This window comes from Adiantum capillus-veneris, chromosome 7 (genome assembly GCF_014529385.1).
Source record: "Adiantum capillus-veneris isolate H3 chromosome 7, ASM1452938v2, whole genome shotgun sequence".
NCBI lineage: Eukaryota > Viridiplantae > Streptophyta > Polypodiopsida > Polypodiales > Pteridaceae > Adiantum > Adiantum capillus-veneris.
The window spans coordinates 62,938,873-62,964,248 of record NC_140937.1 but is presented as its reverse complement, the minus strand read 5'-3'; the positions used below and the strand labels follow the sequence as shown (position 1 = coordinate 62,964,248).

At 46.7% G+C, this 25,376-nt stretch overlaps 1 long non-coding RNA gene across 1 annotated transcript; it reads right to left on the bottom strand.

Moving 5' to 3' along the window:
* Positions 1–1,186: 1,186 nt before the first annotated feature.
* On the bottom strand, positions 1,187–3,156 carry LOC147453966 (uncharacterized). The gene is made up of 2 exons (XR_015188759.1): positions 1,707–3,156; positions 1,187–1,605 (listed from the first exon to the last, which is right to left on the bottom strand). It is a non-coding gene; the product is annotated as an uncharacterized LOC147453966 (long non-coding RNA).
* Between the last annotated feature and the right edge of the window lie 22,220 nt (positions 3,157–25,376).

The window sequence follows — 25,376 nt, the reverse complement described above, 5'->3', positions numbered from 1 at the left end:
ACCACGAGAAACTGCTGCAAAGGGAGACGTCTGCACCAGAAGAGGGGGTTGCAGGAAAGGTTGTCCCTCTCTGGCCAAAGGCACTACCAAGAGATCTCCTAGCACCCGAGGATGGCCCTGTCCCCTGGGTCGACTGCGGGACTAGAGCGGAGGGGGGGGTTGGGGTGCAGGAGCAGGGGTGGAGGGGGGGGGAGCGGCAAAGGTAGGAGGGCGAGGTGAAGAGGCGGAGGGGGGGGGGGGGGGGGGGGGGGGAACTCGGGGGGAGGGGGGGTTGTCGAGGGTGAGGCTGAGGTGGAGGCTAGAGCAGGGACCTCGTCCTGCTGAAGAGGGCCGAATCAGTTTCTTGTGGGAACCCACTGCTGCTGGGCCGGCGCCTGAGGACCACTCTGAGTGCCAGGCTGTCGCGGTGGCCCCTGCCGGCGTCGACCACGAACCTGCTGCCATCCCTCCTCTGCTTGAGCCCCAGGCTCAGAGGGTGGCTCTGCCTATGTGCTCTGTGTCTCTGCCTGATGGATCAAAGTAGAGGAAAAAATGCCACGGTCTTCTTTTGTATTTGCTTTTTCAAAATGTCCTTCAGTACGGTCTCTCGTCCTATGAGCGAGAACTCAGTATGAGCTCGATGAGCTCTCAGCTTTATTTGATGAAGAAGTCTCTCTCCCCTCTTGTGCATTAAAATACAAACACAAGGAGTTTTTACATTCAAGGGTAAGTAGCTCACTAGTTAAAAACGTTATGTAAGAGGGCTCCCCCATAGGCCTGCTAGAGGCGCTGATGGAGGGCCCTTTCTCAGTAATCTTGCAACAAATTTTAAAAAGTACTAAGCTGTCTGAAGTCAACTTTCCTTTATCTCAACAAGAACGAGTGACTATTTTAGGATTACAAATTAGCACAAGCAGAAAAGCTTTCACAAAAATTATATTCCGATATAAAAAATGCTTGTACCTACAAGACTTCAAAGCCACTTGCGGTGGTGGTCTGGGTGCACATTGAGGGTCTTTTTGAACCTCCATCACAACCTGAACATTCAAAAACTCATCATGGTGTTGTTTGTCTAGCTTTCCAAATGTCCAAAGTGTAACATGAACAAGAGAATGCCCTTTCTAGCGCTGAGGGCTTCCTCACTCACACGGAACAATGAAACAACAATGATATCAGCAGGAACATTAACAAAGGCACAGGACACATGTACAACAGAAATGAAATGAAATGTTATATTAATGTCTTTGAAAGGCCCAAATGACCTATGAGACCAAAAGTTACAACCATATTAGATGTGATACAATCATCTGAGATACAGAAACATCCTAAATCCTAAAATAATCCCGGTAGGAAAGGTAATGAAGCTAGTAGGCAAGTAAGATACAATCTCATGTTACAAACTGTAGAGTGGGGGTATGACAATGAGGAGGACACATTAATTAGGGGGCAGAAAAATGAGTCATTCCATGAACTCTCACATAGGTGCTGCAGTATAGCATCAATCTCCTCCATGGTGAAAAGCTTGGGAGGTCTCACCCAGTCTCGAGCAATGATACTTTGTATCCTCATGCGTGCAAGCCACCTATGCATAGATCTCCGAGGCCTCGGGCATCTCAAACGACCAAGCTGAACAACAGATGGAACAACAGCAGATCCATATCAAATACAACAGAAAACTGACTGAAATCATCAGTAGTCAAATGGATATGGCGAGATGGATATCATACAAGTGGGTAATTGGTAGAGGGACTACAGTTGAAGTGCACTGTTCCACAGAATCGAACGAATGGAAGTGACCTTTCAGAATCCCAAGTCATTGGACAGATGTGGACTACCTGCATCAACTGCTAAGACACTGTAGCCTAGTTGACTCACACAAAACTAGTGAGGGGAAGAAAAACTGAGACTCTAGGTAGGATGAGCTAACACTGAAAATATAAATGAACTCTGAGGTATAAACAAGGAGATTTATGCAAGAGAAAAGCACAACATACATCAAAATAGAGGAGAATGGACCAGGTGAAGGTTATGGTGGAGGACTAGAGGATGGCAGCGAGATGGAGAAGGCACCGAATGGGCAAAATGTTATTGAGAGTGCCGATGATGTAGGACATATGCCCGACGATCCACCAGCTCCTGAGACTGGAGAAATTGCCAAGCCTAATCCAAAATTCTGAAGCGAGTCAGCTAGCATATAATAGGCATCTTGTTCTTTAAGCCCCACCTCCACACTACCACCCACAGCTTTGTGAACGACAAAGCTCTAGTGCGATCCATGGTCTCAAATATCTAGAGAGCCCAATTTCACTCCATATTTAAGGTCCACAACAACCAAGCTGGTATAGTATAGGCATCTGCAAGTGCTTCAAGTTCTACCTCCACCACAGTTTCCACAGATTTGTCAGCAGTGTGGAGGAGTGCTTCTTTTGCACGCTCCGAGGCAGACCAAGGGATGGTAAACGAGGAGAGAAAAGCATCCAGGAACATGGACACTGCACCCTATTCCTCATGGGTATAGCTGGAGAAGGACGCACGTGCGAGACACCACCCACAACAACAGCAATGGATGCACGACAGAAGTCTCGCACAAGGTGTCACAGGTACTGAGGTGATGTGACATGAGATCAAAACCAAAGGGGCAAGGAGGAGGTTCAAGAGTTCTACAAGTGCAGCGAGGGACAACAGAGCCCCGAACAGTGATGGAGATTTTCGGAGAATTTCGGAGAGTCCTGCTTCAGAAGGAGCAGGACTCCTTCTGAAGCAACAGAAGGAGTCCTGCTAGAGATAGGGGAGGATGACTGGTGTGAGCATGTGTAAGGCCTTCAGGAGACCAAGAGGGTCATGTGCAACTCAGCCAATATAGCTGCCATCAAAGGTAAAGGATGGGAGATCAGTAGCTACTAGGGGGAGGAGGGAAAGTAGCAGTGGTTAGGGCATGTCAAACCCAACCATCCGAATTGACTACTAGAAAACCTTTCAATTATTGTATCCAGTGATGGATAGCTTTGAAGGAGATCTTTATTGGATAAAGGGTGGAATGGATGACACTGCGGGAAGATACTATAGTGGGCTCCCAGAGGGATGAGGCAAAGAAGATGGTATCATTGATGACCACAATGTCCAGCTCCTTAACCACCAGAACAACTATGCCTTCTTCAGTGATGCCAACAGTGATTGTGGATCCTCGTCTTACATACCTTACCGTCAGCATACTTACAAGGAACAATAAATGCAGATACACTGCTATAGAAGCAAACCTATTTGGAACATGCTTGAACTTATTCCAAATGCAGGGTCATTCACACTGAGAAAATTACAATTATCATGATGAGAATCTTACTCGACATTCACCGGATTTCATGAAGAACATCTCCATGGCTTCCTCTCCTTGAAATGCAATCACTGCAAAAATAAATCTTCATGCGTTTATACTTCTGATTTCTTGTCCTATTTGGAAAGCATGTATTTGTAAAATTACACATGCATCGCAAGCTAACACACAACTGACAGCTTTAATCTTCTCAAAAGGATAATAGCTCAAAAGTTTCAATTAAACAGAAACCCATATTTCGGAAAGAATGTTTCATTTTTGAACAATTATCCAATTAAATTCATGAAACCTGAGTACAGCATGATTGAAAGTGATCTAAGTCAAGAATTTGGGGGGGGGGAGTATTGAGTATCTGCAAAAGGCCAAATAAACTATGAGACCAACACCACCACCACGCCAGCTGTGAAGGCAGGATGTGCAATCCTCCACATAAATGATATGGCACTGCCCAGCAGTACGGACGTCCGAAACTCACGCTGACTGGCTGACATGGCACTGTACGGAACCTCGGGTTTTACGTTGACTGTACGGACCTCCACAGTTTAGGTTGTTTTGCTAACGTGGCAATGGGTACGGATTTCCGCAATTGCCGCTGGCAGCTTTTGAGTTAATGCTTTTGGGAGCCATTGCTTTTGATTTTAAATGCTTTTGGGGCTCTGCTTTTAGCAACCCTTGTAATGTTTACAAGGACCCAAGGGGGGGGCTCACTCTACACAACATCTGGACTCGGCCACACTTTGTGGGTTCAATTCTTCTTGTCCTCTCGGCCAGTTCCTTCAAGTTGGGCATGCTGGTGAAGAAAGGCCCAGGGCGCCAGAGTCGAAGCAAAGCCTCTCTATGCCCCCGCATGCGGTCGGACCTTCCCTAGAATTTCTTGAACTGTCCTCTGAGAGTATGGATCAGCTCTAGCCAAAGATCTCAAACTGTCTTTGTCGGTGGTACAGGGCGAGTCTCGAAGATGCGGAAGCAACGGGCCCGCCACATGAACCAGAGTGTCAGGCCGCAGATGAGCTCCCAACACTCCTCTCTCTCACTGCACCACTCCTCTGGAATAAGCTCTCTAGCAATCTGGAGTGTAGGTCGACCTCCCTGGATCAATCATCACTATCATCCTGATGGTGGAGGATAGCTCAAACTGTAATGCAGGGCCCGTGAGAGTGGACCAAGCAGCTGCCCCCCAAGTGTATTGTCGTGCTGTGGAAAAAGCTGGCATAAGTCGAAAAACCTGTTGTGCCATAGGACAGTCCCAATGACAATGACGAAGAGTGTTGGGAGCTCATCTGCGGCCTGACACTCTGGTTCATCTGACGGGCCCGCTGCTTCCGCATCTTCGAGACTCGCCCTGTACCACTCCTCTAGAGTAAAGCCTCTAGCAAGATGGAGTGTAGGTCGACCCCCCTGGATCACTATCATCCTGCTGGTGGAGGATAGCTCAAACTGTAATGCAGGGCCCGTGAGAGTACACCAAGCAGCTGTCCCCCAAGTGTATTGTCATGCTGTGGAAAAAATTGGCATAGGCCGAAGGACACGAAGCCAAACCTGTTGTGCCATAGGACAGTCCCAATGACAATGACGCTCACTCTCCATAGGGTGGCCACAAGCTGCGCATGCTGCCGAGAGACCACTATGTACAAACCAGCTCCCCACTGCTGTAGCTCTATGTGCAACCAGCCACTGGAACAAAGTGACTCGCCGCGGCTGTCTGGTGTCCCACAACCTCGCCCTAAAAGATGACAAGAACTGAGTTGTAAGACCCTCCTCCTGCCAATGAGGTGCTGCAGCAGGACAAGCCTCTCTCCGTGCTGCCAGTATGTGCCGTCCCACTCGAACAGTGTACTAAAAGAAAGGGACACCTAGATGGTCAGCTGAGGTGAAAGGGTCCCACCAAAACCACTCTCCACGATCCCATTGCACTCATATCAGTGGACAGCTCTTCCAAGCCCAGAGCGTCCAGTGGCCAGTTTCAAGAGCTGTTGGGTCAAGATCTATGACACAAGTCCTCCCACAAATGCCCACAACTCGGATCCTTTGAAAACATCACTCTACAATCTATGGGGCCTCAACTGAAACTCGGTGTAAATGACCCTCACCCTGTAGCTCGAAAAACAGGGAAGGTACAGTCTGTGAACAAGCCCGAACTCCGATGAGGACCTCTAGTCGGGTGAAGGCCCCCATCCATCTGGGCGCTGCTGACTCGAGAGGTGTGCACTGTGAGCCACTCAGCTGGTACTACCTCTCTGATATCCTAACACATGCTCTTCACCCCTCTCATGCCGTGTAGCTGGATGCTCTGAAGCTCCTCTGACAAGCCTGAGAATTGGCACCTCTCCTCTGTGTTAGCAAGCTCCAGGCAAGCCTCCTGTAACTGCTCCTCCAACCACGGGCTGTCTAGATGCTGCTCTTGCATCCTCTGCAAGGAAGCAACACCCCATTGGAGACACTGCTCCTCTCTCGCAGCAGCCAGGTGGGCCATGGACTCCTAAAGAAATAACCGACTAAGCTGAGCAAGTCCAAAGGCCACTCTGTCAACGGGAGAGTCCTGCATGTCTAAGCCCTCTATCCAAAGAGCTATCACTCGCTCTCTAAGCGCAAAATCCAGCAAAACCCTCTCAAGGATACGTAGCATCCTGCTCCCCCTCCTTTGTCTATCTGTCACTGTGAGGATCACCGGTGCATGGTCCGAAAAAGAAGTCCCAGCCAGAATGCAAATTGTCCCACCCAAGTCACAGAAGTGGTCACTCTTGTAGAAGCAATCTATCCGAGAAAGATTCACTCCTCCCATTCTGCAGTCCGAAGGAGAGAAGGCTAGGCTGTCTGGGGGCCTCAAAAACCTAGAATGTTCCCACACATCTGAAACCCACAGTCATACGTAACCTCTCCCAAGCTGCCAACTCAATTCCATGCACAGTACTATGGCTACCTCCAATCCTATCAGAGGGGTCCTCCAACATGTTGAAGTCACCCCCAATGCACCATTGCTCTACCTACGGCAGAGACTCTACAATATGTGACCAAAACTCTGCACGTGCACTCGCCACATTGGGCGCATAGATGTTCAGGAAGCCAATGAGGTAACCCTAAATGTGAATCCACTAAGCCTTGCCTGGCACAATAATCCCTCTGCCCACAATGGCCTACTGCAAAGAATCCACAATAATCATACATACCCCTCCCTCGATGCCTCCAAGTCCAAATGCAGCTGACCTAAACGTCTCATAGCGACCACGCAAAATCTGACCACACTCTCTAATGCGACTCTCACAAAGATGATGGTGCTGAAGCATAAGAATGTCAAGCTCACTAAGCCTTAACTGGCACAATAATCCCTCTGCCCACAATGGCCTACTGCAAAGAATCCACAATAATCATACATACCCCTCCCTCGATGCCTCCAGGTCCAAATGTAGCAGCTGACCTAAACGTCTCATAGCGACCACGCAAAATCTGACCACACTCTCTAATGCGACTCTCACAAAGATGATGGTGCTGAAGCATAAGAATGTCAAGCTCACCACCCACAGGGAAAACAGATGCTGACACAGCAGCCAACCTCGCTATCTTTGAGGCCGGTTTGGATGGGGAGTAATCCGCATCCGAGCGACCTCTGGACAAGTGCCAAAGCAGTGTGTGTCCCGCCCAGGCCCAAGCCGAGCGTGCAGCCCGAAGGGCTACATCCTTTTTCCAAGAATCCTCATGTACAAATACATAATAAGGAGGGCTCTGAGTGTCGCCAAACAAATTCACCATAATGTGCCTGCAACCCGCTACATCCCAAGGCGTCACGTTGAACTTGGCAAGACGCCAAAGTGTCTGCACGAGATCTGTCACCCCTAAGTCCCCTGTGTGGTGAGAGAACTCAGTAGCCTGAATATGGAGCGAGTCACGAACTATGTGCTGGGCATAGTTACATGGGACGGCGGGTCGGGGTCGGGAACGGGGTCGAGACGGCAAAAGTCAAGAAACAGGGACGGGGGTCGGAACGGCAAAAACAAAAGAGAGTTTTTTGGCATTTTTTGACCTACACACATGCCACACACATAGAGCATCACTTTGACCATAAATTTCCACTAAATAGACCAAAGAACACGAGTCATATAGGCTGAAATGTGCTAATAAAACATCGATGATCGATGGATACAAAATGAGAAGTGCATGCCACAAGGGCTCAAGAGTCAAAAAGACTAAAGGACTTAGGACAAGCCTGAGGCCTCAAGGATAACAAAAAGTACAAAGGGCTAAGTAGTAGGTAGAGTCATAGACTCAAGAGTCTAGACTCGAGAGTCGAGTGATCAATGATCATCAAACTCAAGAAGTGCTCGCCTGCTGAATCTCCACATCGTCGTCGTAGTCGAGGTCGTCAGCGACGTATGAGGGCTCGGGAGGCTCGCATTGACGCTCGAAATCCTCCTCTACCTCCTCCAAAAGAGTATCAGCCATAGATGGATTCTCTTGTGCCATCTCCCACTCAGTGAAAGGATCTGCCTTGTGTGTGACGCTCTTGGCAAGCATGCACAAGTTAGCGCTCACAAACACCAAATCATTGGCCCTCTGAACCCCAAGGCGATTCCTCTTCTTAGAGGCAATGTGGCCGTACACACTCCATAGTTGCTCCAAGCAACTAGTGGTACATGCTTGGCTAAGGACACGAACACCCAAGCGCTGCAAATGTGGGCCATCTCCTCCATAGTCCTCCCACCACAAAACCGAGCCAATCCAATCATGTTGCAATCAAGCTGTGCATCTACACATCCATAGGAGCCCTTCTTTTGCCTGTAGTTGAGTAGCTCGTCTCTAATCTTGCGCCTAATGTCACTGCTAGGCTCAAGGCGCTCCAATGCAAGCCGCCATCCTTTGCTCACCTCCTTGTCGGTCTCTTGACGCCTTCCTTGAAACTCAAGGTCAAGCACATAAGCTGCCGCATGAAGTGGAGAGTAGTATCCATTCCACCTCGACTCACAAAAGCCATGAATCTCCGCATACTGAACAGGGTGAGGCACAAGCTTCTCAAGTGCCTCTATCATCCGATCCATGGCTTCGTAGACTTTGCCAATGCATAGCTGCAAGCCATCCACCACTCGAAGTAGGTGTAGAATAGGCTTGACCATGGCGTCAAGAGTCTTCACCTCCTCCCACCAAGCGGCATCGTCGGCCCATTCTCGGCATTTCAATCCTACTGTTGATGTAGACTCCGGCATGGCCTGGAACTCATCACTGAGAAAGAGGCCCCTTAAGGCTCCGCCACATGTAGACAAGCGGCCAAGCATAAGCCAATTAAATGCAAATCTTGTCTCTGAATATTTGAGAAAGGACAAGTGGCTCCTCTTTGAGAATTCATGGCGCACTTTTTGATGGTTGAGCACAAAGGAGACAATTTGAGAGGAATCACCAATGGTGGGTGAAATCCATGACAAGTTCCCTATGTCCTTGAGGAGGTTATTGAGGCAATGCGCCATGCAAAATGTGACATGGATGCTGGGATACATGCCCTCAATGATAGCTCTGGCTGCCCTATTTGACGCCTCTCCATCTGCAACCATACAAAGGACATTCTCCGGGCCGGTGATCTCTATGGTGCTTGTCCACTCCGCAACAAGCATCTCGGCAGCCTTGCCACTATCGGATGCATCATGTGACTCCACAAAATACATCTCCCCCCGAGAGTAGGCCACCACCCCGTGGATGGACCGCTTGTGGGTGTCGCTCCATCCATCTACAAGAAGAGAGACGCCATTGGTCTCCCACAAATCCTTTGTTGCTTGGGCCGCTTGCTCCACGGCAAGCTTCTCTTTGTCAAGGAGGGTGGTGCGAAGCCTTTCCGATGAAGGTGGCACATAAGAGGAGCCATATTCCCCTATTTTCGTAACCATAGTTCGAAAGTATGGAGACCTATCCACACAAAATAGAGCATGTTGTGTTAGTATGGAGAGTCGAGAGTTGAGAAGTTATAACCCATTATGAATACAAAATGGAAGATTGCAATGTGCATATGGCAAGGGAAACTCACCGCGAAGCATGGAAGGCAATGTGGTCGTGGAAGAAGAATCGGGCAACTGACCTATCCACCTCTTCCTTCAATTTAGGATTCCAATTTTCGTTGAGAGTGGTTTGGCGATGCGGAACGGAAGAGGACGGTGTAGATCCATGGCTCTTGAAGGTTCGAGAGATGTCGTCAAGGTTGGCTTCCCTTTGCTCTCGCGGTGTCGTCGTGGCGGAGGGATCAACGGCAACAAAACGGCCCCTCTTGGCCGCTTCCGCAACCTCATACACTGTGAGCTTCTCAAGAAGATCCAACCTCTTCTCGGGAGCTACATGAGGGCAAAACTTTACCTCGTGACCGGGTTCATGAAGAAGATGGGCTCGCACTTTGTTTGAACCACCCGATCTCTTGTATGGACATAGCTTGCACGTCCATGGTCTTGCACCGCCACCTTTGCCACGCGAGCTAAAGTCGACTTCATCCCACCACGACCACGTTTACACGGCGGGCCTCCTTCGAGAAGAAGCGGCTTGAGAAGTGGAGTTGGCTTGAGATGACATGATGGTGGAGAGACTCGAGAGAGTAGAGCTTAGAAGTTAGAAGAGTTAGAGGAGAGCTTGTGTGGAGCGAAAGTAAAGGAGAGCTTCAAAGTGGGTAGAAGAGGGAGAGGAGAGCTTCAAAGTTCAAACTTTAAAGTGGGTAGAAGAGGGAGAGACTTGAGAGTGGAGACTAGAGTGTAGAGTAGTCAATGGTCATGCTTCAAGCTTGAGCAATGAGCATTGAGTAGAGAGGAAAGCATTGATGATTGAGACTTGAGTAGCTTGAGCCTTGAGCTTGAGGGAAATGGAATGAGCATTGAGACTATGAGTATTAAGAGGCCCAAGGGAGCCTTTTATAGCCTCCCAAGGGCCAAGGCTCCAAAAATATGGCAGTTGGGGCTGCACAGATCAGTTGTAAACGGTCAAAAACAGGCAAAAATTTGAATATGTTCCGTCCGACCCCGGCCGACCCCGTCCGACCCCTGCCGGTCTGTCCCCTGCCGTCCCCGGTCCGTCCCCCCTGCGACCCGCCTGTCCGGCCCGATTTCCGTCCGTCCCCCGGCGTTCCCGGCCCGGTTACGGCCATCCCCCGGCGTTAGGGCCCGTCCCCCCCGTCCCCTATAACTATGGTGCTGGGTCCACTCCGTGGGATCCCTTCCGCACAGCGGAAAGGAGAAACCCACAGCTATGTCCAAAGCCTCTATCTGCAAGAAAGAGGACGTGGACTCAAAGGCAAGCCTCCTCTAGGTCAGGAGAAGAGTCACCCAATTAGAACCGTGTGAAGCTATAGTCCCAGCGTCTGCAAATGTCAAAACTAGTCAAACCTCTAGGGACTGTTGCAAAAGGAGAAGTCTGCACCAAAAAAGGCGGCCTCAGGTGGGGTTGTCCCTCTCGAGCCACACGGCTCGTAGCAAAAGCACTACCAAGAGATCGCCTCGCAGCGGATGTGCGTCTAATCCCCTGCATCTGAGGAGTGGAGGAGGGGTATGGAGATGATGCTGTGGGCCCCACCGGGGAGAGACGAGGGACGAGGGGCAGAGGTAAGGTGGGGGAGGGAGAGGAGGTTGGGGAGGCGGAGCGGCAGCGTGTGAGGGAGGGGGAGGTGGGGGTGGAGAAACTGAAGTAGACGGAGCCTCCTCAGGCAGGTCCTGTTGAAGGGGGTCAAAACGGTTCCCAGTCGAAACCCAGTGCTGCTGAGTTGCAGAAGGTCGGCCACCAGGGGGAGCAGTGGGGCGAGCCTGCCCCGTCGGCGGCAGCCAGGCACCTGCAGCCAAACGTTAGCTATGTGATTACTGGTCTCAGTCGAGGTACCAGCATGTGCGTCCTGTGTATCTGGCTGTTGGGCATGCCCAGCCTTGGAGGCCGTGTGTGGAAGCAAAGTAGGATAATTTTGTTAAAATTGAAGCTATATGAATACTTGAAGACTCAATTTGTGATGGTGAAGGCCCAAAAGATTCAGCCATTGCAGTTAAGACAGAATGAATAGTATGAAAAGATAGATGTTTAAGAACAAGGAGATGAGAGGAACCTGAAGAAGAAGTATGATGACTTAAAACAAGAATATGATCACCTAAATCAGCAGACGCAGCTTAGCTCAAATCAAGTACAAGTGCAGATGGATACTATTATAGAAGAGCAGATACAAGATGAAGTTCAAAAGAATCAAGTTCAAGATGTAGTGCAGGATGCAGTTGCAGTGACAGAGCCTGAGGAAGCAGGAACACAGCAGTCAACTTCAAAGAAAATTTGTAATATTGAAGATGATATACCACTTGCAAATAATGCCAAAAGTACAAATAAAGCTGTTCAAGTTTCAGAAGATATAAAGGTTGCAGAGACAGTTGAAATTCCAAAAGAAGTTGAAGTTGCAGGAAAAATAAGCAAGCGGACTGATACTGAGCTTGATGATGCAGGAATTCATCAAGTCAAAAGTTTTCAGTTTCAGGAAGATATCTCTGATTGGAGAGATTTGCAGCTACAAAGTGGATTTCTTTATGTTTTTGAGAGGGGATGTGAGCAAGGCATCTTGGTGGTGTTTTTTATGTGTGAAGGAGAGTTAAACCTGTTATTTTTAAGCCTTGAATCAAATCAGTTTGATGGAGAAGCATATTAGTTTTGGTGTTTCCTGAATCAAGATTTTCAGGATAATCAGTTGTTTTGGCATATGGAGTCTAAATCAAGTCTCCCAGTGTTTCATCTATATACAGAGATATTGGATATGTTCAAGAGGTAATGTCTAATGGTTGCAAAGTTTGCATCCTACCTTGAATCTTTCTTCAATATTTTTGAAGAGAAGCCTGAACTTGAACCTGAACTTGAACTTGAACTTGAACCTGCTAATGTGTTCAGTAAGCCATACCAGGCCTTTGCTGAAGAAGATGCTAAGGAAGAAAATCTATTGTTGCAGAAGAAGTTCATTAAACTAAAAGATCAGTTTGAACAGTTGAAGAATAAGGGGGAACAGCAGGCTCATGACCAACCTGAACCAGAGGGTGCTCAATGTGAAGTGATACTAATGGATAATGCATACCAGGAAGTTCAAGAGCAGTTAATTGAAGATACAATTCCAATTATAGGACAAGAGAATGAGGCAAAGTAGCAGCATGTCAAGGAAGTGTTGGCTAAGAACATTGAAGAACATACAATGGATGAAGTTGCAGCTGAGATGGAAGTAAGTATTGACACAGAGGAAGAAGTAGAGGAGGAGAATTTGTTTGTGTAGAAACAGAATGATGAACTGAAGCAGCAATATGATGAATTGAAACATTAGTATGAGGAATTGCAGAAGCAATTGGAGCAACAGAAACATCATCAACCTGAACAACTGCATACTCAGAGTGATACTGTAACGTTGGATAAAACTGAAACTAAAGTTCAGGAACAATTAACTAAAGGTGCAGTCACAGTTCCAACTGTAGTTGTAGATGAAGAAGCAGGTGTTGCAGATGGACAGCGGCAGTTTAAAAATCCAGTATTGTCTATTGTGGATGAGATACCTCAGTGGAGAATATAATAAGGTTCAAAGGAAAGCACCTGAAGATGAGGTGGATGCAAGAATTACTGGAGAGAACAACACAACTACTGACCAGGATGAAGATGCAAAGGAGCAGCAAGCTGAACTTGAAGATCAAGTTGATTTTAATCAAGGAATTGTGGATCCTCACAATGTTTGAGAAACATTGCCCATTGGGTGTGCCAGGTGTTAGTGCCTGATCTGTCAGAGCACTTACTTTTTGAACTTATAACTAAGGTCTTAGCTTTAAACCTTAGGAGCATGTTTACAGAAGGACTTTATGCCTAAGTAGTTGGATATACCCGAATGGTCACATGGCAAGTAGCAATTTTTAGATGTAACCACCCGACAGTTTGCAATTGGCAGTTTGCAGTCTCCCTGCAGTCGTCCTGTTGTTTTGGCCTATAGTTGGACGTTGCTGATGAATATAGGGTAGATCAATAAATTCTCTTGCTTAGCCATGGTCTCTTGTGTTCATACAGTCTGCAGTTCTCATGGTGTAATGTGTAGTCTCCTGCCTTGTTTATCTCTACACTGCATGATTCTTGTATTGATTACCTCTTAGGGCTGTGAGCCCCTAACATCTACCAAAAAAATAGAAAGGCCTCTTTGCCTTGAATTGGAATGCCGCAGCATCCGACCAAACCCAGTGTTGGCTAACATCTAGGCCTCTGTCTTTTATCCATTGCCAATGTAGCATAAAGCAGTGTTGGACAAATAAAGAGTTATGCATTTTATCATCATAAATGGAAAAGTGCAAAGTCTTTCTTAATTCACCTTCAACACGGTGTCGTGTAGCTCCGCTTCCATGATGGGAAAATTATCAAAAGGATGCACATTGTGCTTGATTGAAGTTTACTTGATTATTTATCAGTGATCATGGCTTGATAACAAGCTAGTCTTAAGCTTTATGTACGCCAGATGTGGCTTTAAAGGGCCAAAAGATGCCTTGATGATGCTAAAAAAAAGTATGCTTGAAGTGAACACATATGGGAGATTATGATCTAGAATTGTAGTGCTTGAAGTGCTCTATCGGCCTGTCTTTACGGCTCATCGATTGGAGCTACGATAAGGAAGTTATGGCAGTTTGAAGTTTGAGTTAATGCAGATCAGTACCAGATCAGGCAACTGCAGTTGAGGTGACAGAGATGAAGTGGATGCATGGGCCTGAAGTGCTCACTTTGTGGAGCGCGTCGGTCTTTTCAGATCAATGATCGGATTCATGGTTGCCAAGATATTGGCCGTTAAAGATTCACCAAGGCCCGGTTCCGTACCACTCGGTCCGCTCGGTCAGTTTGTCATTTGGGAATTTTCAGCCTCAACAGGGTTTGTATGCGTTCTATGCAGTTTGAGAAGTCTAAAGGAATTAATGGCTTGTCAGACCGAGTACAAGTTCATGAGATAATATGGCTTCAGGCCAGTATCAACTGCCGACACAGCTGAGGAGAAAGAATTTTGGAATCTGGATGATATTGTCAGTCAAGTGCGGTTGAAAATTGAAAGCCGCGCTAAGCAATTCTTTGGCCGATGTGCTTGCTAAATGCCGTAATGGGAAATTCCTTAGCCGATATGTGTTCCAAATATGGTGCTCATACGAAAGAACGATGTTTTTGGTGAGGTCTTTGTCCGAAATGTCCTCATGGAGCGTATTAATAAAACCGCCCAATTGAGGGGAACCGGAGTTGTGCTTGGCAATGCTTTAGTCGATATGTATGCCAAATGGGGTTCCCTTTAAGGGCCGAAAAGAAGCCAAGGGGCAAGGCCGCCCAAGGGAATGGCCCAAAGGCCGCCCAAGGTTGAATGAAATGGTCACCCTAAATTAATAGGGCAGTGAATGAGAGGAGCCAGGGCGTGGCGGCATCGAGCAGGGAGTTGCGCAGGCCTTGAGGCAGACGTAGCATCCACTGAGAAGCTCAGATAAGAGCGCGCCTGAAACAAAATGTGCTCTGCGTGCCATGGCCACCCTATTGATCCACGTGGCTTCATCCTGAGCATAGGTTTTGAAACGGAAAAAGGGCTTCGTTATTTTTTAAGCACGAAAAGCATCAGCAGCTCGAAACTTAAAAGGCACCGCAAATGATGCAGGCCCAAAATATCTTGTAAGCATCATTGGTTTTGGGTCCACAGGGCAGCTTAATCCGCTGATAAATCCAGAGAAGAAGCAATATTCGTTACAGTGGCAAGAAAGGTTGGGCTGTCTTCACCGGACGTGCAATGATTTGGTTGGCATGTATGCTCCAGAAGTTGCGAAGGTTGCGCGAGGCAAAACCCTGAGTATATATTTATCCGAGGGAAACTCTTCAAGCGCACAAACCCTCCAGTATGGGGTGCAAGATTGAGAGAGAAGGGATTCCCGTCAGCGTGTGCGGAAGCTCTTTGTTGGCACCAAATGTCTTAGTGAAGATTCCCACACACTTGCAAGCTATGGAATCCTCCCCGAGATGAATATTTCTCTTCTTCTTTCCGTTGTCGAAGGCATACGAAGAAAGGCCTTTGCCAAATGGCCCATCTGTCTACAGATGAAACATCGATTCGCGAGGCCCGAATACTCCACGCTCTAAGGGAACCAAACTCCACTCACCCATGACCTTTGGGAGGGTGTGGTTGCCTCGGACAAGAACATGTACTGTGGGGATGCCAACCGCCTTGGCAGCTGCAGAGGCTGCAGAGGCTGCAGAGTCCCAATCGCTGAGCCTATCCTGGAAAGGAGAGGAATTAGGTACTCCCTCCGCATGCCGGGGAAGCATACTGAGATGGGCAGGTTTTCCTCCTTGACAAGAACGTCGGTAGCTGGGTCGAAACGGTGGCGCCATTGTCCGTAGTGTGCTTGAATTGCTCGGATGGCTAGCGGGCTCATCGCAATGATCTTGGACGCCATCTTGGGAGTCTCAAACTCTATCTGGTAGTAGCCACGTCCGAGAAGCTGAACATCGAGGATATTGCCCAGCTCTGCAAGAAGGCGGGCCTGAAAGAGTCACGCACCTTCCCTCTGCTGGGTCTAGTGCCGAGAATCTTGTAGATAATAGAGGTGGCATGAAGGCACGCCGCTTCCGCCTCTAAACTCATTTGCTCTGTCGGCGAAAGAGCGAGTCGGATGGTGGGTTCTGCGGGGTCGGGCGAGGGGGCTGCGGTGGAGTCCCTCTATGGCGGAGCAGAATCCTCAATCTGTGTGTGCTACGAACGCGAGCGAAGGGGAGTCTAGGGCGTCGATGCAAGTCGGTGTCTTCGTGAACCAACACAAAAGGAAAACTGAGGTGGGGGTGGGGGGAATGTGGGCAGGCTGTGGGCAGCACGAGGAAGGGGGGATGAGGGGCGGGCGAGTAGCACAGGGCAGCGAACGACGGGCGGGCAGCTCAGGGCAACGCGAAGAGGGGGGGCGGGGGTGAGGCAGGGGTGGTAGGGCAGGCCAGCGCGAGGGGAGCTAGGGGTGAATAGAGCGATGGAGAAGGCGAGCAGGAGCATGAGCAGCAGCAACGAGCGCTGTAGCAAAAAAAAACATCACCAACTTTTTCCCCCCCAAAAATAGATCCTTCCATTAGTTAACAATACTGCCTACAAATAGCCTCTACTATAGAGGGCTACATCAAAACGTGGTGAGACTCTTCCAATGAAACGACAAGATATGTACAATGAAGGCTAAATCAAGAGATGAGAGAAGGGAACAACCACATCGGTGGCCAGTAATGCCATCTAGGCACGCCAGAATTGACCTAACTTTCAATCGAGAGGTCCATTTTCAAAAACATTGATACCATAGGACCTGCTAATCATGTTGAATTTGATAGTACCAAAAAAAGTTAATTTGGGCTCCAAACATGGATCGCGATCCATGTACCCATAGTGACAGCTTCACCTAAAACTTTCCAGATCAATAGTGCATGCCGCACGAGGAAACATATCCCCAAGTCTAGTTTTGAAAAAAATTGAACAAATTTGGGTCAAAAGGGAGCAAAACAGGTGACGGACTGAAAATCACAGTACAGACCTAGTGTTGGCAATTTGACCTATCAAACCAAGTCCAAATCCAAAAAAAATTGAGATTTAGCTTGTGGACATAGAGTGTAACAAGATCCCAAGAGATCAAGTTTAGATGTGGTTGAACATGGATCACGATCCATGTACCTCAACCTCATGATTTGATGAAAATTAGTATATAGCCTGCATATGACCTTGTCTACACACAATCAAAAGTTGGAGGAAAAAAATTTGATAGGGAACATGGATCGCGATCCATGTACCTCTCAGCATAGTGGGGGTATCTGACTTGGTGATCTTGTAGACATACTTGGTTTTAGAGCTGAATTTTTTCAAGTTTTTTAAATCTCTGTCGGTGGGACGGGTCGAGCCTTGAAAATGCAAAAGCAATGGGCCCGCTAGATGAACCAAAGTGTCAGGCTGCACATAAGCCCCCAACATCACTCTCTATAACAGCACCACTATTGGGGAATGAGCTATGTGGCAGGCTAGAGTGTAGGCCGGCCCTCCTGAATCACTATCATCCTGTTGATGGAAGCCATCTCAAAACGAAGTGTCGGGCCCGTGAGTGTGGACCAAGCTGCAGCACCCCAAGTGTTGGCTGGTTGTAGAAAGTGTTGGCATCATCCGACGCGAAACTTGTTATGCCATGGGGTAATCCATTGACAGTGACGCTGAGTCTCCACTGGGTGGCCGCAGGGTGCACATGCTGCCGAGAAACCGTTGTGTAGCAGCCAACTCCCAACTGCAGTAGCTCTATGCACAACTAGCCACTGAAACATGGTGACTCTCCTCGGTTGTCTGCTATCCCACAAGCGCTCCCAGAACCCTGACAAGAACTCTGCAATGAGACCCTCCTCCTACCAACAGTGAAGTGTTGTTACAAGGCGTGCCTCTCTCCGTTTTGTCAGTATGTGGCGCCTCAATACTTTCGTCAAGCACGAGGAATGTGTCTATGCAAATACTAAAGTGAATACGAGCTGCATCTATGTGCGAGCTTCAACGATCGAGCTCCCTTGGGTCCGGTCTTTGAACCTTAAAGATGGCAATCAGATAGATACTTTTTGGCCAATAGTCTAGCGAGTTGCGAAGTTGGTGATGCTCTGATCAAGGGCCGGCTATCGTCTCGTCCTCGACAAAATCAAAGCTCAAAGGCTAGGAGGAGGATTTGAGGTGCTGATCAAGTGAAAGCACTTTCTTGTTTATAGATTGTTTAGGCCACCATGTATAGGGAGATGAGCTACAAGCTAAAAAAGGAATTAAAGAAGAGTTACAAAGCTTAGCCTATCGATCATAGAGGTCCATCTTTCGGGTGAACGAGGAAGCGTGAAAGCTGGCTGGTTATGGAAGGTCATCTGCAAGCCATGTGAAGGCATGTGGGAGGCCATCGAGAGGGCAGATTGCAAGCACAGAGATGCAAGGGAAGCCATGCTGAGAAGGTGCTCGAAGCCACCCATTCGCAAAGGGAGATAAAGCGGAGCTGGACAACTTGCAGCTGGAGGCTGCACGAGAGCAGCCAAAGAAGGGGTATCAAAGTTTCGACCCTCAAAAGTTTTTTTGGTGGGAATGTATCCTTGCTTCAAAAGGGTAAATTTAAAGGAAGACATCAGCAATGATGCGAGAATGGGCTGCGCATGAAGACACGTGGGGCCGGAGAAGAAGTGGGGCATGAACAGCTCATGGGGCCGCTGCCACAGAGAGAAAGGGGGCACGTGAAAGAAGGTCGAAGAGCTGCAGAAGGAAGAGAGAGAGAGAGAGAGAGAGAGAGCACTTTGAGGCGAGCTTGCGAGGTTCAGCTACAGCTGGTGTGTAGGAGCAGGGGCGGTATGCAGACAAAGTTGGAGATGAAGCTCGTCATGGGCAAGCTGGTTGGGCACATGCGAATGAAGGGCTTTGAGGCGCCGCCCACATAGGCTAAGAGAGTACTCGAAATCCATTAAGGGGCATCAAGGCTGAGTCATATAAGGAAGGAACCTACAGTGGAAGGGGAGGACCAAGCCATTAATTCGAAGAGGAGGAGAAGCCTCAGTCAAGGGCCGACGAGAGAGGTGAACACTGCAAGAGGGCCGTGGTGGGTCAACACTCAGAGGGAGAAGGGCTGCCGGTTGCTAGGGCCGTGGAGCAGACAGCGCAAAGAAAATTGGCAAAGGGAAGCCAGTTGAAGTAGCTGGAGTTCGTGGGCAACTGGAAAAGAGCAGCCCGTGTAGGCTAAGAGAGGGCTCGAAATCCATTAAGGGGCATCAAGGCCGAGCCATATAAGGAAGGAAGCTGCGGAGCAGGGCCCCCAACAGAGCGCCAAGAAGGGGAGGACCAAGCCGTTAATTCAAAGAAGAGGAGAAGCCTCAGTCAAGGGCCAACGAGAGAGGTGAACGTTGCAAGAGGACCGTGGCGGGTCAACACTCAAAGGGAGAAGGGGCTGTCACAAGCTAGGGCCGTGGTGCAGCCAGCACAGAGAAAATTGGCAAAGGGAAGCCACTTGAAGTAGCTGTGCTAAGGGCTAAAATCTGCAAATCTTGTATTTGTTGAATTCTGACTCTATGTCGGTGACGACGGGGATGACGACGATGCGATGGTGACAATTGGTATCAGAACAGGTTAAATTCTCCCGAGCTTAGTCACCAGCTGCTCCAGCAGACACCTGCTCACTTTCTCCAATTATAGTGAGGTTTGGCGAGTGTGCACAGGTAAAAAAATTTTTCGGGTAAGCTCGTAGAGCTAAGTCTGCTCACATTTCTGTTTCAGACACATTTTCGCCTCCGTTTCCACTACAGGTAGATCTGCACAGGCAATTTTGTCATTTTGTGTAGAATTTTTGTTAGTGCCAATTTTTGCGTAACAAGTGTCTTACAGTCTTTTATGGTTTTTCCTATATAGCACGTGTTGTTCCCGCTCCGCTTCTCCTATTTTCGGGCAGTTTTCACATTAGGTGCAACATTTACCATGGCTGACAACAATACAGATGTCTTCAAGATGTTTACTGCTGAGGACAGGTTAGATAGGGCCAATTACCCTATGTGGGCTTATATGATGCAACACATTCTTGTGTCAAAGGGTGTCTAGAATATTGTGCAGGGCATTGATGTACATCCTGGTTCTGAGGATGTAGGCGATGTTGAGGATGTTGCAGGTCTTGCTGCAAGGATTGCTACTATTAGAGTTGTTTTGTCTACAATAGAACAAGCTCGTTGGGATGTAAAGGATGCGCAGGTGCATGCATTGATTGCGTTGTCTATGAAGTGCACCATTGATCCTCACATCCATTCAACAAAATCTATAAAACAGGCTTGGGATATTTTGGCTGGTCTTTATACAAGTCGTAATGAGGCTAAAATTGCTTTGCTGCGTAAAGTGCTGGAGTTGAAGATTGTACATGAGGAAGATGATATGGACACTTTCCTTGCTAGTATCAAGGATATCAATGAGCAACTTATTTCTACAGATGAAGTCATTTCAGACAGTATCCTTGTGCAGATTGTTCTTCATGCCTTACGAGATTTCTACCAGACTTTTGCTAGTACTTGGAGATTTCTGACCCAAGGAAATCATGAAGTTGTCAAGTTTGATGCATTATGCACATTGTTGTTGCAAGAGTGAAAAAACAGGGCAATTGACATGCTTTTATTGCTTCTCAGAGAAAGGGTGGTAATAACAATACAGCCACTTCTTATGATTCTGCTACGAGTGGAAAAAAATTTGTTCCTAATGTTTTCGCTGGCATCAATTTATCTGGAAATTCTGATGATAAGGGCAAAAAGAAAATGTGTTGCCGTTATTGTAAAACTATCATTTGATCAAGTCATGTCCTAAGTTGAAGGCCAAAGAGGCTAAGAAGAAAGAGGGTGGTTCCATTGCAAATGCTGGTTCAACTACAAATGTAGCCATTGTTGAGTCTTCTGTGAAAGGAAACTGTGTTGCTGATGTTGATGCAGAATGGGCTTTTAGCGCAGAGTGCACTTACAATCCTACCATCCATGATGCATGCTTGTCAATTGCTGAAGATTCACAAGTGTGGTATTTTAACAGTGATGCTACAAATCACATTACCTCACATCGTGAATTGTTCACCTTTCTCGAGTCTGTCCCTCATGGGAATTCAATCACTTGTGCCAACAATGCCTCTTATCCGGTTCAGGGAGTTGGAAAGATTGTGGTTACTACTGCAAATTGCAGTTCCTTCACACTTGTTGATGCACTTTATGTACCTGGGATTAAGAAGAATATCTTGTCTATATCTGCACTTGCTAGACTTGGACTTGTAGTCAAATTTGTGGATGACAGATGCACAGTTCATGATCTCAGTTTTGGTGATGAAATTGTTGCATTTGGCCTTTTGTGTCGTGGGATTTATAAGCTCATGCACTTTGCATGACAAGTGTGGACAAAATTTTGCAAATACTATTGCAGATTCAAGGGCTATTTCAGATGCAAAACTTTAGCATGCACGTTTTGGTCATCTGAATTTTGCCAGTTTGCTGCGTTTGTAGAAATCTGATACGATTGCTTCTTTACCTCCTCTTGAAGAACCTGTCAAACATGTTTGTGAAGGCTGTATTTTGGGTAAGATGCAGCGTTCTAAGTTTCCAAAGGATGTTTCAATTCGGGCCACATGCAGGTTGCAGCTTGTGGATAGTGATGTTTGTGGACCCATGCAAACTCTATCCTTGGGCAATTACTTTTTACTTCATGACTTTCATTGATGATTACTCCAGGCATGCATGGGTATTTCCTCTTAAAGAGAAATATAAAGTTTTATTTTCTTCAAACAATTTTTGGCTATGGCTGAAAATGTCTCCAAATGTACTATGGGCAGACTCTGTTCTGATCGAGGGGGGAGTATATGTCTCGTGAATTCAATGCATTTCTGGCTAGTCGTGGGATAAAACACCAATGTGCAGTGCCTTATACACCTTAGCAAAATGGTGTTGCTGAGAAGAAAAACAGGTCACTAATGGAAATGGCACGATGTATGGTCAAAAGTCAAGCTTTGCTGCATTTTTTTTGGTTTGAGGCCATCATGTGTGCCACTTATGTACTAAACAGGTGTCCTACAAAAGCTTTGCAGTCTATTACTCCATATGAAATATGGCATGATTCGCGTTCTATTGAGCACATGCATGTTTTTGATTGTTTGGCATATGCTTTGGTGCCACAAACACATCGTAGAAAATTGGATGATAAGGCTGTCAAATGTATTTTTGTTGGTTATAGTGCTGAAAGGAAAGGTTACAGGTTGTATCATCCGCAAACAAAACGTATTCTAGTTTCATGGGATGTAGTGTTTGTGGAAGATTGTGTTCAGCCCTTGCTATCATGTACTAGAGACAGTAATGTAAGCCCACGGGACATTTATGACACTTTGTTGCCTCTTTTTAGTGGTGAAAATACGAATGTAAGTTCCAATGAGGCAAATGTAAAGCCTATAGGGGTTTCTGAAAATGTTAGAGATGAGTCTATTACTGATGCATATGTACATGATGTACTTGATGAGGAAAGGGCTGAAAATGAGCAGGCTAGAGGTATGCCAAAATGGCTGGTGCACACTTTGTGTGACAGTAAATTGGATGCACCTTTATCTAGTCGTACTCGTTCAGGCTCTCGCCATGCATCTTATGCATTAGATTGTTATGCTTTGGCTGTGTCTAGCTTACATGATGTTGAGGAGCCTCTGTCTTTTGATGAAGCACAGAATTCAAAAAATTGGATGGCTGCCATGCAATCAGAATATGATGCATATATAGAAAATGACACATGTGCTTTATGTGATTTGCCTCCTAGCAAAAAGGCCATTGGTAGGATGGTTTACAAGTTGAAATGCAAGTCGGATGGTGAGATCGATCGCCATCAGGCTTGACTTGTTGCAGAGGGTTATGCACAGCAAAAAGGCATAGATTATGACGAGACTTTCGCTCCCACTTGTCGTATGACTAGTGTGCATTTTCTATGTGCATTGGTAGCTCATTTTGGTTGGGATGTACATCAATCAGACATTGTTACTGCTTTCTTGAATGGTGACATATTTGAGAAAGTTTATGTAACACAGCCTCGTGGTTTTGTCATAAAAGGACAAGAGGACAAAGTGTGCAGATGTAAGAAGGCTTTGTATGGGTTGAAGCAATCCCCTCGTGCTTGGTATGAGAAAGCTGACACTCATTTGGTAAAACGAGGCTTTCGTAACAGTCCAACAGAAAGCACATTGCATGTAAAGCGTGAGGGTGATGTACTTCTCATTGTGGTTCTTTATGTTGATTATTTGCTGATCAATGGACCAAATGAGAAACATATTGCTGAATTTAACGGTGATTTGAATGCTAATTTCAAGATGAAAGATTTGGGGCTATTGCATCATTACTTGGGTATACAATTTAAGCAGTGTGATGGTGGTATTGCCTTGTGTCAGAAAAGTTACATAGAGACATTTGCTATGTAAGTTTAAACTTGAGGATTGCAAACCTATTGCGACTCCCATGGAAACAGGTTTAAAGTTGAGTGTACATGATGCTGGCAATCCTGCTGATGTCACTCTTTATCAAACTGCTGTTGGCTGCCTCATTTATGTATGCAACAGGAGGCCGGATATTTAGTTTGCAGTCACACAGGTCAATAGATTTATGCATAGCCCAAGTGTAAGCATTGGAAGGCTATGAAGAGGATTTTCCGCTACCTTAGTGGCACTTTACATCTTGGCTTGTTTTATCCCAAGGGGGGATCATTGCCGCCAGACTTGCATGCTTTTTCGGACTCAGATTGGGCTGGTTGTTTTGACACGCGAGTGTCCACAAGTGGTTTTTGTTTCATGCTTGACAGTTTATGTATATCATGGTTGAGCAAGAAGCAACCTACTGTGACCACTTCAAGTTGTGAGGTTGAGTACAGGGCAGTCTTCACAGCTACGGTTGAGTGTGTATGGCTCAGACGCCTTATGTTGATTTGGGTGTTGGGTAGGGCACTGCCAACACTATCTACACTGACAGTCAAAGCGCATTTGTAGTTGCGAGGAGCCCAAATTTTCATGCTCGCACAAAGCACATTGAGGTGCATTAATGTCAGGGAGAGGCTCTCAGCAGGAGAGATCAGCTTGGCTTATGTGCCAACACAGAACAACCTTGTAGATCTTTTCACAAAGGCATTGTCTCGTGAGAAGCTTAAAGCTTTCCACAAAGCTTTGGACTTACTCCCCTTTGTGGATTGATCATGTCCTTAGGGCATGGCACTTCCCTCTACTCATGTGCCAGCTCTCGTTCACCGAATCACTCCAGGGGGGATTTGTTACCATATACATGTGGTAGTGATGTGTGTGAACACAGACTGCTGGGGCATTCTTTCCCTCTTTAGGAGGATTTTTTCCCTAAGCATTGTATATACGCCCATCACTCTAGGGCTATCTATCTTTCCATTGCACACTAAGTAAAACACTCTCTATTGTGTGCCTTGAGCTTCCTTCATCTTCTCCAAGCTTTATGTGTTTCTCTGCAACCCTAATTCCAACATCAAAGTGGATTATGGAGTTGCAAGAGTTCCAATACTTTTTCAAGGTAGAAGATAGTGTGCGTGCACAATTGGCAGGGATTCTCACTTATAGGGTAGATGAGAAGGAGATTAAGGTACCTAAAGTAAAGACCCTACGATTGCCACCACCAAAAAGTACTCCTAATGCTTTTACACTATTCTTTGATGGATGAGGTTTGATAGTTTTTTTATTGGAACACCAGAAATGAAGACACCACCGCAAAAGTGCATCTTACCAAACAAATCACTGGTTGAGGTGTCATCCACTAGCTTGCATTCCAGCAGTAGCAAACGGCCCAAGAGTGGTGCAAGTTTGTCGTCAAAGGACACCTTTCTTGCCTCTGATAAGAGCAATGGGAATCACCCATTTTCTTCTATGAATCTGTTAAATTAGTACTTTTTGGTTTAAAAATTAGATATTAAAGGTTTGCCACGATTTTTTTAATGTCCACATTTCATTAGTTTTATTACATTGAATGCATAGTTTTACATGGCGGTGGAGAGTTTTGACTAATCCCCTTCCCTCTAAATGTTTGGGCTCAATAGTAGCATCTCACAAGGCCCAATATCCCAAGTAGACCAGATTCTTCTTTACCCGACATGACCTACACGAGGAGTACGGTCTAACTTTGGAAGGCAAGATGTACCAACATTTGTCTGATGAGGATGTGACTGATGAGGATTGGTTGACAGTATTCACGAAGAAAAATGAGAATGGTGCCAAGATCTTCTTGCATAAGGTGCGGCCTAAATATGCAGAAGAATGTAGGTTATTTTTTCACAAAGTATATCATGTTAGAAAAATAAGACGTAGCTAAATAGATTTTTGAGTAGATTACTTAATGGAGAGAGATAGATTTCACACACAAGAGATTATAGAGTAGAGAGAGAGAGAGAGAGAGAGAGAGAGAGAGAGAGAGAGAGAGAGAGAGTACACACGATATACGTGGTTCACCCAATGTGGGCTATGTCCATGGGAAAGCAGCCACTCAATGGCTTTAGCACTTCAAAAGAAGAAGTAGTTTACAAAGGGATTAAACCCTTGATAGAGCTCCC